This window comes from Equus quagga, chromosome 9 (assembly GCF_021613505.1).
Source record: "Equus quagga isolate Etosha38 chromosome 9, UCLA_HA_Equagga_1.0, whole genome shotgun sequence".
Lineage (NCBI taxonomy): Eukaryota > Metazoa > Chordata > Mammalia > Perissodactyla > Equidae > Equus > Equus quagga.
The window spans coordinates 119,829,444-119,844,580 of record NC_060275.1 but is presented as its reverse complement, the minus strand read 5'-3'; the positions used below and the strand labels follow the sequence as shown (position 1 = coordinate 119,844,580).

Sequence of the window (15,137 nt, the reverse complement as noted above, 5' to 3'; positions counted from 1 at the left end):
TGTCCGTCTTCTCCCCATGTCTCTGTGCCCACGTGACTCATGTGTCCATCTTCTCCCCGTGTCTCTGGGCCCACACGACTCACGTGTCCATCTTCTCCCTGTGTCTCTGTGCCCACGTGACTCATGTGTCTCCTCCCTGTGTCTCTGCCTTCATGTGGCTTTCCTGGAAGGACACCTGTCACTGGTTAGGCCCCACCCTAATCTGATATGACCTCATCTTAACTAATCCACTTGCAAAGTCTCAATTTCCCAATAAGGTCCCCTTCTGCGGTTCTGGGTGATGTGGGTTTTGGGAGACGCTCCCCAGAACAGGGGAACCAGTGCACTCACTTCTTTGACTTGCCCTTTCACTAGGCTTTCCCCACCTTAACTTTCTAGAGGTAGGTAGGGTGAAGGCCAGGATCCTGTGGCTGCTGCCCAGGGAGTCAGGAGGGCTCCTGTCTAGGAGCACTCTGCTCAGTGTGCAGCGAGGGTAGGCGCCGAGGACCTGGGCTGGGTCCACATCTTCAGACAAGGTGACTTGGCTCAGGGCTGAGCCTAAGCTGGAGTATGGTTGCCCCTCCGTGAGGCCTCAGCAGGTGTGCAGATGCGACAGCTTTCCACAGGCACGGAGCCAAAGAGGTGTTTTCTCTTTATGAAAAGAAGTCTTCTGAATGAACACACGAACTTGAGGAATTTCCAAAGGAAAGTGAAAAATTGCATTGTCATCTACCGGTTAATCTTGAGACATAAGTACGGAAATAACTACTCCCAAAGCCAAATGCAAGCAAATGAAAACCTATTAAAAGGGGAGCATCCGGACGCAGTATTTGCAGGTGGGCCTGCCGCTCTGCAGCCTCGGGGGAAATCCTGGTCTCAGGCAGCTCCCGCTTCCCAGCTCAGAAGCCCTGCTGTTTGTCTCACAAGTTTTGCGACCTGCTTCTTGGTTTATAGGGGCCCCAATAATCACGCAGCTCTGAGGGGGCAGTTGGTCTGTGGGTTCAGTGATGGGACCTGCCACCTGGCACAGCAGGGGCTTCTGAGTCAGTCTCACTGTTCCCTGGCCCACGAGCCTGCCAGCTCTGCGTTATCCTAATTACAGGTGAGAGCGCAGGACGGCCTGGCCCAGGGGTGGCTCTGGAGATGCTGGCGGCAGCTCACCCTTGTCCCACCCTTCCAGACCCCAAGGAACTGGTTCTCAGCCAGGACCTATTCCCCCCACTAGACATGTGGACTAACTTTCCTCTTTTTAGGTTCTTGAAAACGAGTAAAAATTACAACCACTGAACTTTTACAAAGAGGAAAAGTATTACCTGTATCAAAAATGACCAGTTTTACACAAGTCTGTACACCCCACTTAAGGGAGGAGTCCCAGCTGCGTGGTCACCCCATAAAGCTGGCCTCCAATCAGAGTGGCATTATCATTAGGTTGCACAGCCTCACTGAGGCCGTGTCTTGTGAGATGGCACTTGTCCTCAAAACGTCCCCGCCCCCATTGCCTCTGGGATGAGAGCCAGTCAGTTCTCAGCACAGCCCATGAGGGGAAAAATGGTGCCTGACTCCCTCTCCCCACCCCCCAAAAAAAGCAGGACCAGGCTGTCATCTACAGTGTCAGCTGGGGTACGTGGGCAGGTGGGTCCAGAACGTGTTGCATGGTTCTGGAGGACAGATGAAATGCCCCAGAGGGGCGCAGCTCCTTCCCCAGACTCTGGTGCAGCCCCAGCAGGGACGGTAGTGGTGCAGCTGGGTGGCTGTGACGGTGGTCTGCAGGAGATGAGGCAGGAATGCGTGAAGTGCCGGGCAGAGTGCTGAGCGGGGAGCTCGGGGGTCCCACAAGGTGGGCCTGCTAGAGTGCCCCATGGGAGGGCCCTCCAGGACTCTTAGGGGCCCTCCTTTCCCTGGGGTGCAAGGAGCACACAGCTAAGGGGCCACCCACTTCTTAGAGCTACCCTTCGTAGGCCAGGATTGACATCAGGACACAGTGTCATGCGACTTGGGAACCCTGTGTCAGTGGATGACAGGATGCCAGGATGGCAGAGCTTGGGGACAACGCTAGATTGTCAGAGGCCAGGTGCACGACTCTGAGTGATGAGCATTTCAGTCATTGCTCTCTGTGGTTATGGCTCAGAGCTGTGCTGCTCCAAAGGCCATTGTCCCTTTTCCAGGTGGAAGGCAGCTCGCAAACCTCCAGCTACTGGCTGAGGAGGACAGGCTGGCGCACCTTGAGGAGGGCGCCCAGGAGCCAGCGCAGTGCGTGTAATGGCTGTGCACTGGCCCTTCCCGAGGAGATGTTGACTGTCCGCCGGAGCCCCTGGGAACTGAGAAGACCAGGCTTCTCTGGAACTGTTGGTGTTGGGTCTGAGCTGACACCAACATGGAGGTCCCAAAACCCCACATGATCCTTCCTCTCTGTAGGGGGCTGTCTTTGCTCTGAAGTCTGCGTGACCTGATGTTAATGTAGCCTCTCCCTCTTCCCTTGATTAACGTCTGCATGACGTTTCTCTGCCCACCCTTCTACCTGCAACCTCCCATGTCACCATCTTTGAGGCGAGTTTCCTGCGGACAGGTATAGGTTTTTAAATCCACTCTGCCAACCTCTGTCTTTTAGCTGATGTATTTAGACCATTTACATTGAATGTAATTATTGCTATGTTGGGGCTTACATCTGCCTTTTGTGTTTGATTTTTCTTCCGTTTTTATTTCTCTGTTGTCTTTTTCTTGCCTTCCTGTGGGTTGCCCTAACAGTCTTCAGAGTTCCGTGTTTGTTTACTGCTAGTATTTTTGAGTGACCCTCTGTGCAGCTCCAGGTGCTTGCGCGGGTGTGACCGTAGGTGTCTGCCAGGTGGTTTCCACCCCGGCCTCTGACACCCTGTCAGGGGTCGGTGCTGGGTGCAGCCGGCATGGGTGGGAGGCTGGTTCACACTCGAGCCTGGCCATGCTGGCGTGCTGGAGTTCCCCACGGTTTGGCGTTTGACGGAATTTCTGCTCCCCCCTTCCTGGCTCTTTGCAGAGAGAACACACTTTGTTGTGTGCATATGTTGGCCTTCCCATGGCACCAGCTTCTTCAGCTCTGTGTCTGGGACCTGTGAGGCTAAGAGAATGCCCAGGGGTCCCCGCCGACTGGCTCCTTGGGCTGGGCGCAGCCCTTCTGTCGTTGTACCTTTGTTTAGTGCATCCAAGCTTTTCAGCTGCCCTTAGCAGGAGGAACAGGGAAAGTACGTGGACCTGGAGTGGAGACCATGGCCATTCACTTCTACAGGAGGGAGAGCGGACTCAGGATTGGTGAGAACTGGACGTCTTGAAAGTGGCGAATGGCTTGGCTGGCAGATTGCGGCCTAGAAGAGGCAAGACTGGGAACCTGGGACAAAGCGGCACCAGCTGCAGGGACCACGAGGACCCAGGTCACTGCCAGATAAGGGACCACGTGTGGACCCAGGGCTCCCTGTGGCCTCGTTCGCTGCTCCGTGTCTAGTGGTGAGCATTAATGGCCGATGAAACAGCAGAAGAGCGAGTGAGCCCTCAGACTGCTCTGGGGAACCTGGCCCTCCCAGGCCAGTGACTCAGCCTGGCAGGCCGGGTGTGGCTGTGGCCGAGGAGAAGGGAGGTGGGGGTGGCAGGGAGTGAGGCATGACCATCATAGCCGCCGGTCCCCTGCAGCAGTGGGGACTGTCGCCATTCCTTCTCTTCCTTCTAGCAGATGCTGTGGGGCCTGCTGGCCTCGGAGGGCTCTGACCTGAGCGGAGCTGGTGCAGGCAGAAGGGAAGCTGACGGGACCAGTGCTGGCTCTGTCAACACCTCCGACTCCAGGTTGTCCTCTGCTTTCACAGGTGACCTTGAGTGACCGCTGGGGGCTCCGACTCAGTGGCTGGGGCTTGTGAGGCCAGGACCTGTGCCACCCGCTCACCCTGTGCCACCCACCTTGGGGAGATGGGGCGCGGGGGCTGACGCCCTGCAGATGCAGGCTGACGGGGCTCCTCAGAAGGGCCTCTGGGACCTCGCACAGCCACCGCCATGGTGGGCCAGGCTGTAAGGCGCCGTCCGTCCTCTCTTCCACCCCTGCGCCAGGCGCCCGTGCTCCCAGCTCCTTGCGGGGTGTGAGGCCGAGCGAAGGCCCCGGCTCTGCCACTGCAGATTCCACAGCTGCTCCTGGTGAGTGTCACACGCGCAGAAGTGGCCCTGTGTAAAAACACCCACTCTCAGATCATAAGTTGTGTCTCTGCGAGTCAGGTGACAGTTTAGGAGCAGAGAGAGTGATGTTGCCGTCTGGGGACAACTGAGAACCGTGGGCGCAGTCCCGTCCTTGGCTTCCCCAGACTAGACGGCAATGACGGGATGCGACGGCATGTATCCCCCGGACGTTGCGGGACCACCACCATCTGGAAAATACTCATGCAAGGCAGCAGGACAGTGACATGGCCCAGCTATCGTGCTGGAGTCTCGTTCTCTATCAAGGTCTTTTAGCAAAGTGAATCTCTGTCCCACCGGATTTTAATTTTCTCTGAGAAATCTATAACGTAGGCTGGCCGAGGAGAGAAGGAGAGGGCTGTTGTTCCAGAGTGAATTGACCAGCCAGCACTCATCCTCCTCCATTTACGTCCAGGCGCAGACGCTGGTGGTTTCGGACTTGGGATTTCAGAGGCTGGCGTGAGGAGGGAGCCAGGCGTCGCTGGCAGCTACCTTGCTCTGCAGCCAGGGAATGCCGCAGCTGGATGCGCATCGCATTGCGAGAGACGGGGGTACTGAGAACCTACCGCAGAAGGCGTCTCAGAATCAGAGTTCCTCCCAGGCAGCCAGCGCCGGGTTGCACGGTGTTCCCACTCTCACAGCAACAGCATTTGGGAAGCTGGAGACCCTGCTCCCCCAGCCAACCCAGTGCCCAGCCCTGTCCCCTGGCTCCCCGTGCCCCTGGGTCTCAGAGGGAGCCTGGGCCACAGCCCTCACCTCGGTGTCACCCCAGATGCCATGCTGGAACTGCCAGCCTTGGCATGGGGACCTGTCTTTGGGGTATGATGCATCCCGACTTCTTTGGGGTTGCACAGCCTCTCATTTTCCACAGGTGATCGAGTGCTGATGTTGTTAAGGCCCACAAATGGATAGGGTGCAGAGACCAAGCCACCCCCTGAGACGTCAGAGGGGACACAAGAGAATGGGGTGCACAGGCCTGGCCTTGAGGTCACGCCCTCCCCCTGACACTCCCTGTGCAGGAGCCACAGGACTTGCCTAGTGGGGTACAGGGGACGCCTGCTCCAGACCACCCTTGACTCCAGGGGAGAGGGACAGCGGCCCCATAGTCATTTCAGGGACAGACACAGAGACCAGGAGGACTGGACGAGTGAGAGGAAGGATGCCGAGTGAGAAGAGGCATCAGAGAAAGAGGAGGGGATGGCCTGTCTCCAAGGAGAAGCCTCCACGGCAGCGAGGCGGGCAGTCACCAGGGGGAGAAGGACAGAGAGGGCTGCATCTCGGGCTCCTGCTCAGCCCAGCCCTGGAGGCCATGGCAGCGGGGTGCAGAAGCAGCAGGCCTGGTCTCAGCCCCATGTTTGTCTGCTTGTGTGGGAGGGCCGGGTGAACCCATCCTGAGAGTGCTCTGCCTGGCGTTAGCAGACCCCTGCCCGTGTGGCCCCTCCTGTCTCCCTCCCTATTGCCCGATGGAGCCCTCTTCCTCCTGGCCTCTCATTTTATGACTCAGAAACGAGGAAGTCCAGAAATAACCAACTGTATTTTCTTAGACTCTGAAGAGATCTTGTTTGTAGAGAAACTCTTTAATTTAGGATTTTCACTTGAATCTACATGGTGTGGGCCCTTTCGCCCTCGATCCCCTGAAAGTCTAGCCTTGGAGACGGCCTGCCTTATGCTGTAATCCTTGAGAGTTTTATGTGAAACGGATATTAACTTCATTGTAATAAACTTCAAAAAAAAATGAAAACCATTTGTGGCTTAAGGATCTCTAGAGAGGGTGAGGAAAGCACCCAAACACCACCAGAGAATCAGTCTTCATACACGGGGCAGTGATGCTGTGTTCACATCTCTTTGGCTGCGCCTACAGCCTGCCTCGAATGGATGGGAACTTGCCTGGAATAGGGCAGACCCTGCAGCCACAGGGAGGAAGTGACTCTTGGGCAGTCGATGGAGCAGAGATCGCCACTTAGAATAGGATGCGATGCTCGACACGATGCGCCTGGCAGTGCACTCAGCTGTGCTCCCCTGAGGGTTTCTGTTCTAAGGCCTCCCACCACCGGGCAGAACAGTTTTGTGGATGTCTGTAGGCAGGATCTGCTAGAAAGTAGGGAGAGAGGAGTGCAGACCGAGCCTTACCCCAAAAGGCAAGCGCAGGGGAGGCCCCGCTGCGTGCAGATATGCCGCTCCGTGGCCCAGGCCTGGGGTCAGCATGGGATCCCTGGGACGGGGTCGGAGTGTGGGCACTGTCAACTCCTGCCCGGCCACCGCGAGCCCCGGCCTGTCCACCAGAGGGCAGTGGTGCATAACCGCCGGGTCCCAGAGGGCCAGCGTGGGCTGTGGCCGCAGGGCGGGCAGCTGTGTAGCTGCTGACACCTGACTCCTTTATGGCAGGGAGGCCTGGACCTTGTGGAAAGGCGGCTACCCTCAGGTCTGCCCAGGAAAAGGAGGGCTGTGTGGGAGACACTTGGTGGAGTCATAGCTCCATTTGGTGGATAGAGCAACCGGGAGCTGGCCCTGGCCCTGACCCTGCGGCAGGCCCCAGTCCCCAGTCCCCAGTCCCCCTCCTCTGAGGGTCCTTCCACTCGGACACCCCACCAGGAGCCGTCCCGGAGGACTTGCTGCCCCCGGGTAGCTTTCCTCTGGCCAGTGGAGCAGCACGTCCAGTCCAGCTCGTGGCCACTGGGGAGATGGTGTCTTCACTGGAGGAGGCAGCTGCCGAGGGCTCCTGGTGGGGCTGGCCCTCCACGGGAGGCCTGTGTGGCTCTGTGGCCGTGAGGGTGCTGGTTTCCACACGGGCACGGCCTCTGACAGACCGGGCTGTGTCTTAGGGAGACCCTCATGGAAGCACCTCCTTACCTGGGGTGATTGGCCTGGCTTAGAAATGACCTTGCCAGGCCAGGAGTCCCTGAAACGGGGGTGGACGCTCCAACTGGACGGGCAAGGAGGCGGCCGGCTCACCTGTGCCTGACTTTGCTGACAATTAAGCTTATCCTTCTGGCATTTCTCGTAAAAGGGAGCCTCTGGTGATGCTCTGGCTCATCAGGCGTCAGACCCCGAGGGGCCGGGCGGTGCTCTGATAGGAGAGTGGTGGGTCTCTGGGCATCCCCGCGAGGCTGGTGACTGGGCCTCCTGTTGGGAAGCCCTCTTTACTCGAGCTGAACTGCGCTCCATTCCTCCGAGGCCAACATCAGTATCACAGCACTAATCTATTAGACGTGGGGAGATTTTAAATTTCATTTTTGTGCCATTATTTAAAATTTAAAATGATAACGTCTAACCCAATTAAATTTCAGTTGATCACTCCCCAAATGCACAAAGTCTCATAAAATATGAATTAGGAGTCTTAAGCACTCTTAGAACATCTTAATCTCCACGTGGATGATCTGCATTTGGGGTTGTCACATCATAAAGCAGAGCTTAGAAAATAAAAAGGAAAGAGAAGCCAGGCAGGCCCAGTGCTGAAAGTCATCTTGACTGTCTGACTTCAAGATCTGGGACTATTTCATAAGCTTAAATTCCTTCCTCTGTTTTGTACCACAGTCTTGTGCCGCTTAAGGACGGGGATGTATTCTGAGAAATGTGTTCTTAAATGATTTTGACATTGTGCGAGCATCACAGAAGGTACTTACAGAAGCCTTGATGGCACAGCCTACCTCACACCTAGGCTCTATGATGGGACTGCTGTCATGTGTGTGTTCTATCATTGACTGAAAAGTCCTGGTGTGGCTCATGACTGTAATTATGTTTTTCTTTCTTTTTTTTCTCTTGGTGAGGAAGATTGGCCCTGAGTTGACATCTGTGCCAATCTTCCTCCGTTTTATGTGGGAAGCTGCCACAGCACAGCTTGACAAGTGGTGCTAGGTCTATGCCCATGATCTGAACCTCTGAACCCTGGGATGCTGACCAGGAGCACATGAACTTAACCACTATGCCACTGGGCCAGCCCTGATGTTTTTCTTACTTGACCTCTCTCTTTGAGGATTTCTGGCATTTTCATTATTTAGAGACTCTGGCAGAGGGAGCCTGTTTTCAGCCCAGCGAAGACATGCCACCTCCCAGGAGGCCTGTGGGGCAGCGGGGCCACGACCCGGCGTCTCCCTCTTGGTCGCCATCATCACACAGAGCTCTGCTCAGCACACGGGCTCCCAGCTCGATGGCCTGAAGACCCACCTTGTCTGACCAGGCAGGGCAGTCTGCCCGGGACTGCCCTAACTCATGACCTGGATCCTCGACACCATGCAACGCCATGGTCCAGCCTGGCTCCTGCAGTTGGTCTGAGCTGGACTCCAGCCCCGGCTTGCTGGTGACCAGCTGTGAATGTTGCTGTCTGTACGAGTCTGCTTCCTCGTCTGTACCGTGTGGATCATAAAACTCTCTGCTGTAGGTGGCCGTGGGTAGAAAAGCATCTGGACGCTCAGAGTCCAGGGGCCAGCAAAGCGGTCAGGGCCTGGCCGGTGTGGATGAGGGGACCTAACTCTTGCCAGCAGAGGGGCGGGACGTGGGGACCCGTGCTCACCACACTGTCCTGACCTCTGGGGTCAGGATGTAGGGGGGGCCGATGATGTGAGGTTATGTGTCGGGGCGGGAGGGACAACCTCGACCTGGAGAGGAGAAATATCGGAGTTGGAAGCGGTTGGTCCGCTCTCTCCAGACAGTGATTTGGTCAAAATCTCAAGGAACTGCTGTGATCAATGGAAGGTTTGGGGAAGTCCGCCGTGCCCTGGGACCAGAGCCCCCAGGAGGCAGCCGGAGGGTCGGCAGCGAGGCCTGATCCCCTGGCCTCACCAGCGTCTGCTCCTGAGGTATTTGCTTCGAGGCTGGTTGGAGAATCAGTGTTAGTTGACATTTAACTGCCGTTTCAGTTGAACTGTGATGTGGTTGTGCCCAGGGTCGTAACCCCTGGTTTTAGGTGGGTCAGTGGAAACGGTGGTCTGGGTTTGGCTGGAGCAGAGAGGCCAGGTCCGAGGTCAGAGTGCAGGGCCTCCGAGGCTGGAGCCTGCTCTGCCATAGCCGAGCTTGGGAGCACAGCCCGCCCCCAGGCCCGGCACCTCCAGATGTGGCAGCTGCATCTGTGGGAGGTGCTGCCCGCCAGGCGCCAGGACGCGGAGCCCCACCTCCACCTGCCCAGAGTGTGTGGGCCACCCCGGGCGCTTCTCTCTGTCCTGGCACTCCGGTTCACCACCCTTGGCAGCTACCATGGGGGCAGAAAAATGAGGGTCTGGGCACCACACCCCACTTGGGCCAGAGCTCCTTGGTTGGGCTTCTCATACAGACTGAATCTTTTGGTGAGATCTAGTTTGAAGAGACAGTTTCGGGGCCAGCCCTGATGCCCTAGTGATTAAAGTTCATCACTCACCACTTTGGTGGCCTGGGTTCGGTTCCCGGGCACAGAACCACGCCACTCATCTGCCAGTGTCTGTGCTGTGGCAGCGGCTCACGTAAAGAGAGGAAGATTGGCTACAGATGTGAGCTCAGGGCAGATCTTTCCCAGCAAAAAAAACAGAAAAAGGAATAAAAAAAAGAACGATTTAGATAAAATAAGATCAAGGAATGATTAACTCAACATTTAGCGATGGTTAAGTCGAGCAAAAAGGAAGGGCCTTCATCCTTGGCTGGTCTGTGGACACATGTTGGCCTGAATGACACGATGACAAGAATGAATTAACTCATGACATATCTGGTCAACAGCTATGGTGGCGTTGGTCCTGGAAACACAAGGGGAGGCATCTGCTGCCCGGGGAGACTGCCGTCAAGGGGCTGAGAGAGATGGAGCAAGTCGTTACCCAAGCAAACATCCGAGAAAGTCAGTCACCAGGCACCTCCTTTGGATGGGGGAGGTGACACATCACCTGTGCCCCGTGAGATGGGGGCGTCAGCCATGAAGACCAGAGGAAGGAGATTCTGGGGCTGGGACCAGGATGGCTGGGTGCCCAGGTGGAAGGAGCCTGCAGCATTGAGGAACTGGAAGAAGCCACCGTGTCTGAGGCACCAAGTGACCCAGAGAGTGAGGGCAGGTGGGGCTGGTGGGGCTGGAGGGCACTGGGTGGCTCACACAGGACCCCACACCATGTGGGAATGTGTCCTGAACACAACGGAAAGCCACTGAAATGCTCTAAGCTGGAGAGAGATTTGATGGCCTTTCAGAGGCTCCCTCTGCTGCCGCGTGGACAAGGTGGGCACGCACATGGAAGTGAGGAGCCAGACGGACAGCCAGGCGATTATGGCCAGAAGCATGGGGCCAGTTCCTTCCGCTCCTTGGGAACAGCTCTTGTGTTCATGCTCACGCGTGTCTTCAGGACAGCAACCTGCAGATCAACTGTGTGACACTCACGGGTCCTGTGAAAGCATCTCCTGGCTGGTCCCTGCGATGCCCCTCTTCTCCTTCCCGAGCCCATGGGGAGCACATCTCCCACTCTGTCTTCATCCCAACATTGGAAACACACCCAGCTGACTTCACGTACGCTGTTGCCAGCAGCCGCTCACTCCACTGGGTCAGCCCCCACCCTGTGCCCCTGGGAGCCCCTCCTTGCCTTCTGGGGCTTCCTGGACATGTGGTGACCATGTCCTGCCAACCCACGGTGACCAAGGTCAGCCCTGAGGGCAGTTCAGCCCAGCTTGGACTGCGAGATGCTGAGATGTTTTGTGGCCTTGGCCCCAGGGGGCCTGACTGTTTCATAGCCTCTGATAGTCTGCAGTGGTCTCTGAACCTGGAGGCACAGGAGAATAGCCCACCTTCCCCCGGTGACTCCAGGGTTCCTGTGCACAGAGTGAGGGATTCTGCCCTTCAACCCAAAGCTGTTGACAGGGGGATGCCTCTCCCAGGTGGGTGTCTCCGGGCCATGCTCCCGGCTCCTGCGTGTGCCAGTCACTTCTGCCACCCTCCCCCCAAGCCCACACACCTTGCCCCCTACCTTAAACACTTCCGCTTTACTGTCAGCTCATCTTTCAAAAGAATGCTATCTTTATCATGAAGATAGCATCATTTTTTTCTATCTTCCGTTTAATTTTGCCACTCAGCCGATCGACGCTCCTAGAGTTGACATGTTTAGAACCAGGTCTCACAGAAGCTCTTTCCAACACGCCATTAGCTCACTCCACTGTCTGCTGAGTCCTGTCAATGGAGTCCTTGAGTTTCCCTCTTTGTCGCCACAATGATGAGCTTCAAAAAAGAGAAACCAGCCGTGATGATGGTGGGGAGGCAGGATCGTGAGGAAAGATGCTGTGCGCTGACCTCTTTGGCCTCAGTCTGGCCTGATGAGGCACAGTGTGGAATCTGACACAACGCACGCCATTTCTGGGCTCCTGACAAGGGGGATTAGTGTGGGAAGCCCTTGTTTTAGCAATACTGTGCAGTGTGGCCCTGGGGCCCCAGATGGAATGGCATGAAGAACCTAAGAGATGCTCCAGGCCTGGGCTGTGGAGAGTGAGCCCTCAAGAGGGCCGCCCGAGGGCAGGGAGCGGTGGGCTGGCTGTGTGCCCAGGCCCCATTCTCGCTGCTCTCGGCTCTTGCATGTCTTGGGGCCATTGGACAAGCTCCAGTGAGTAAGGGGTCCTAGACTGAGGCCTGGGGGCGTCTCCCCACCCACAGGAGTGGGTCTGGGACTGTTGCCGACAGGCTCATCTCCTCTTTGTCCTCGGGGCTCAGCCTGGCCAGCCATCGGCCCCGTGGAGGGGCTGCTTGGAGTTCCACGTGGGCTGTGTGTTTGTGGAAACAGACTCTATTGCTGGGCCCTGGGTTCAAGACGTCCTTATTCTGTTTTACGTTCACACACTTGCCTGGGGTCTCTGGTGCAGCCTGTTAGCCCTCGATGCTTTCCGACCGTCTTGTCGTGTTTCCCATCCATCTGATCAGGTCTTGGAGCCTCTGCTCCACTTCTGCTGCCTGTTTGGTATTAATCATGTCTTTTAAAAATCCCTTTATTCTGCTCTGTTTTGGTTCTACTTTTTGGTGTCCTCTGAATGGTTACCCTGGGAATCACACAATGCATCCTTAATTTTTGTACCACTAAATTAGTACTTGACCAATTTAATGGTCACAAGAACACAGAAGAACTTAATGGAATGTACCTGCTCCCAGGAACTCTTTTTTTTTTCTTTTTGGCGAGGAAGATTGGCCCTGAGCTAACATCTGTGCCAGTCTTCCTCCATCTTGAATGTGGGACCCCACCGCAGCATGTCCTGATGAGCAGTGTGTGGGTCCGCACCCGGGATCTGAACCCACCAACCCCGGGCTGTGGAAGCAGAGCTCTCAAACCTAACCACCATGCCACCAGGCCAGCCCCCAGTTATTCTTTTAAACTTACATGTTTCACTTCTACATCTTATTAACCTCACAGGACGTTGTTATTGTTGCTTTCATCGTCGGGAGTTTTTGTGTTTGCTTTCTCAGATGTGGTTGGTTTCTTCTCAGACCTCCGTGCCTCCATCAGGATGAGTTTTAGAGGCTGTCCTGTGGTTTTCTTACAGTGACGAGTCTCCTCAGGCTTTGCTTCACTGTAGGACGTACTCGCCGGGACGGGGTTTCAGGAGAGCTCATCTTTTCTTTGGTGCTTTAGAGACATCATCCCGTTGTCTGCTAGCCTCCACGCCTGCTGTGGGGAGGTCAGCGTGCCTCTTGCTGTCCCTTCTCTGGGGGGTGTGGTCCTGCTTGGGGCTGCCTCGTGCCTGTACGCGGATCCTTCCCGTAATTGGTGCAGCTCTCTAGTGCTTTCAGCATCAGGGTGGCCTGACAGCAGCTCCTTCCTCTGCTGGAGCTATGAGGCCTACCAGTGTCTTTAGAACAGAGGGGTGTGTGGGAACGCTGGCTGCAGGCACGTGTGTGTGGAGGATAACTTGAGCAGGCCTTGCTGATGTCCTCCCGGAAGGGTTGGCAAATCAGGACTCCTATGAGCCGTGTGTAAAGCGAGCTGTTGCCTACAGCCTGGACAACGTTGGGCATGACCGTTCTTTTTAATCTTTTCCGATCTGATTGGTGAAAAGTAAGACCTCATTTTTTGCAATGACAGGATGTTTTTCACCATTAGTCAATTTTACCCCATTTATACATATATATGTATACACTGGTTCTTGCTGGAAGTGTGTGGCCCTGGGGTGGGGTGGGGGGCGTCTGCCTTGGTCTTCCCTTCGTCTCCTGTGGGTGCGATGCGGGTGGCTGTGGTGCTGTGGGCTCATCCTGCATTCCCCACCCTGCTTCAGGGCTCAGGCCCAGGCTCACCCCCTGATCAGCTTGAGAGCTCTCTCCGTTGTCACTTCCCACCCAGACCTGCACTGCATATGATCCTGGAGACGCAGAGAGGCAGGCATGCCACGTGGGATGATGAGGAAATGGGATGAAACCTTCTTCCCCAGCTGTGGAAGGCAGCCCCATGGGGTGTGGGGTCTAGGCCAGAACTATGGGCCGTGCTTCCCGGCTTTCTGCAGTCCGCCTGTCTTGGGGTCCACCCTGGAGAGTGATGAAAAGTTTAAGTTGCCGATTCAGGGAGCTATTCTAAAGGCAAGAAGATGGGAGGAAGCACGCGTCCCCAGAGTTAGCCCGTTTTTCCTCACTGGGTAAGACGGATGCTAAAAGCCTTTCTGACGAGTGCCCTGGGCAGGGGCATTTCTCAGTTTGGGGTGAGGTGTTCTGAGTTAAATGGGGATCTTTCAGCCCGGCATCTTGGGTTATGTCTCAGTCTTACCGATCCCTCTGTGTTCCTTGTTAAGTAAAGTTGCGGTCGTGACACCCTTGCCATTTAGCTGACACTGACAGGCTTGATGAGAACGATCCGTTTGTATTGTCACCTTGTTCCCGTGCCCCTCTGTTCGAGGTGTGGGTGCTGATTCTGGGTGTGTTGAGGTACCCCTGCTGCTGCCCTCCCAGCATTCAGATGGGGCAGAGCGCTCCCTCCACCCCTCTCCTGCTGTCTATCCTGACCCACAGTGCTGGTCCTGCTCCTGGAGGCCCCGACGGACCAGAGACCGTGACTTACCCTCCTCTCTGAGGGCAGAGCTCCTGTGGAATTCAAAGGGAATTCTTCATATGGAGAAGAGTGTGTGCTCCTGGGTAGAGCACCAGCGATTCCGACGTGGGGAAGGGAGCCCTGCCTCGGCCTCGGGGGGCTCCCTGACCTGAAATCAACTTTCAGATTCACAAAATGCTCGCCTTAGCCCTGGCATTGGGCAGATCGTCGGTGGGAGGTGCTAATTTGTAACGTTTTATGTTACTTGAGTTCCACAAAAAACAAAAGAAGTAAACAGTTTCCATCATAACCACTGACCTTTCGAAAATCCAAATGATGTCCCATCTCCTCTTTATTATCTGTGTTTTTCTCAGGTTCCCATGCAAGTGTGACTTTTACAAAGATCTCACATGAATGTAGAGATCGCCCAGCTAAATATCTTAAAAAGGAAGGAACTGCAGCTGGAAGGACCTTGATGTGGCCAGAGTAAGAGATTTCGAACGCCTGGCAGGCGTGGCCCCCGTAGGATCCCGGAGCCGCTGACCTGACGCCCCGCTGCCCAGCCCCCGGTCTCAGCTGTGGTCTTTCTGCAGGTGCACAGCAACCGCAGCCCACACGCCCCACACCGCGCAGCCAAGTGTGAGTTCTCGTTTGCCAAGTGTGCATGGGGCTCACACACGAGTAGCCAGAGTGTAAACATGGTAAGTATTTGGAACCATACTCACCAGATCGAAGGGCTGATTTTAAATTTCTCTCTCTGTCTCATTCTGTCTCTGTCTCTCACACACACACCACACAGCCACAGGCACACACATGCATGTGCACACCCCACAAACACACTGTGCACGTGTGTGCACACACCGCAGTCACGCACACACGTGCAATCTCCCCCCCCCCCCCCCAAGTTGTCTCCCAGCCATGATTCGTGCTTTGTATCAGCTTCCTCGGCCGACACTGAAAACGCCTTTACAACCTGACCTGACGGCCCCATGAGAACAAGCCGCCTCCCAAAACCTTCCAGAAGGCTCTCTGGGAATCGCT

The 15,137-nt window shown here is 55.9% G+C and overlaps 1 long non-coding RNA gene across 5 annotated transcripts; it reads left to right on the top strand.

The window, feature by feature from the left end:
• The first annotated feature begins 2,834 nt into the window (after positions 1–2,834).
• On the top strand, positions 2,835–14,802 carry LOC124245022 (uncharacterized). 5 transcript variants are annotated; one of them, XR_006890167.1, is made up of 4 exons: positions 2,835–3,453; positions 3,677–3,806; positions 4,045–4,128; positions 4,580–5,858. It is a non-coding gene; the product is annotated as an uncharacterized LOC124245022 (long non-coding RNA). The 5 variants fall into 5 exon arrangements; XR_006890168.1 differs by lacking the exons at positions 4,045–4,128; positions 4,580–5,858 and adding an exon at positions 14,471–14,802; XR_006890165.1 differs by lacking the exon at positions 4,045–4,128.
• The last annotated feature ends 335 nt before the right edge of the window (positions 14,803–15,137 follow it).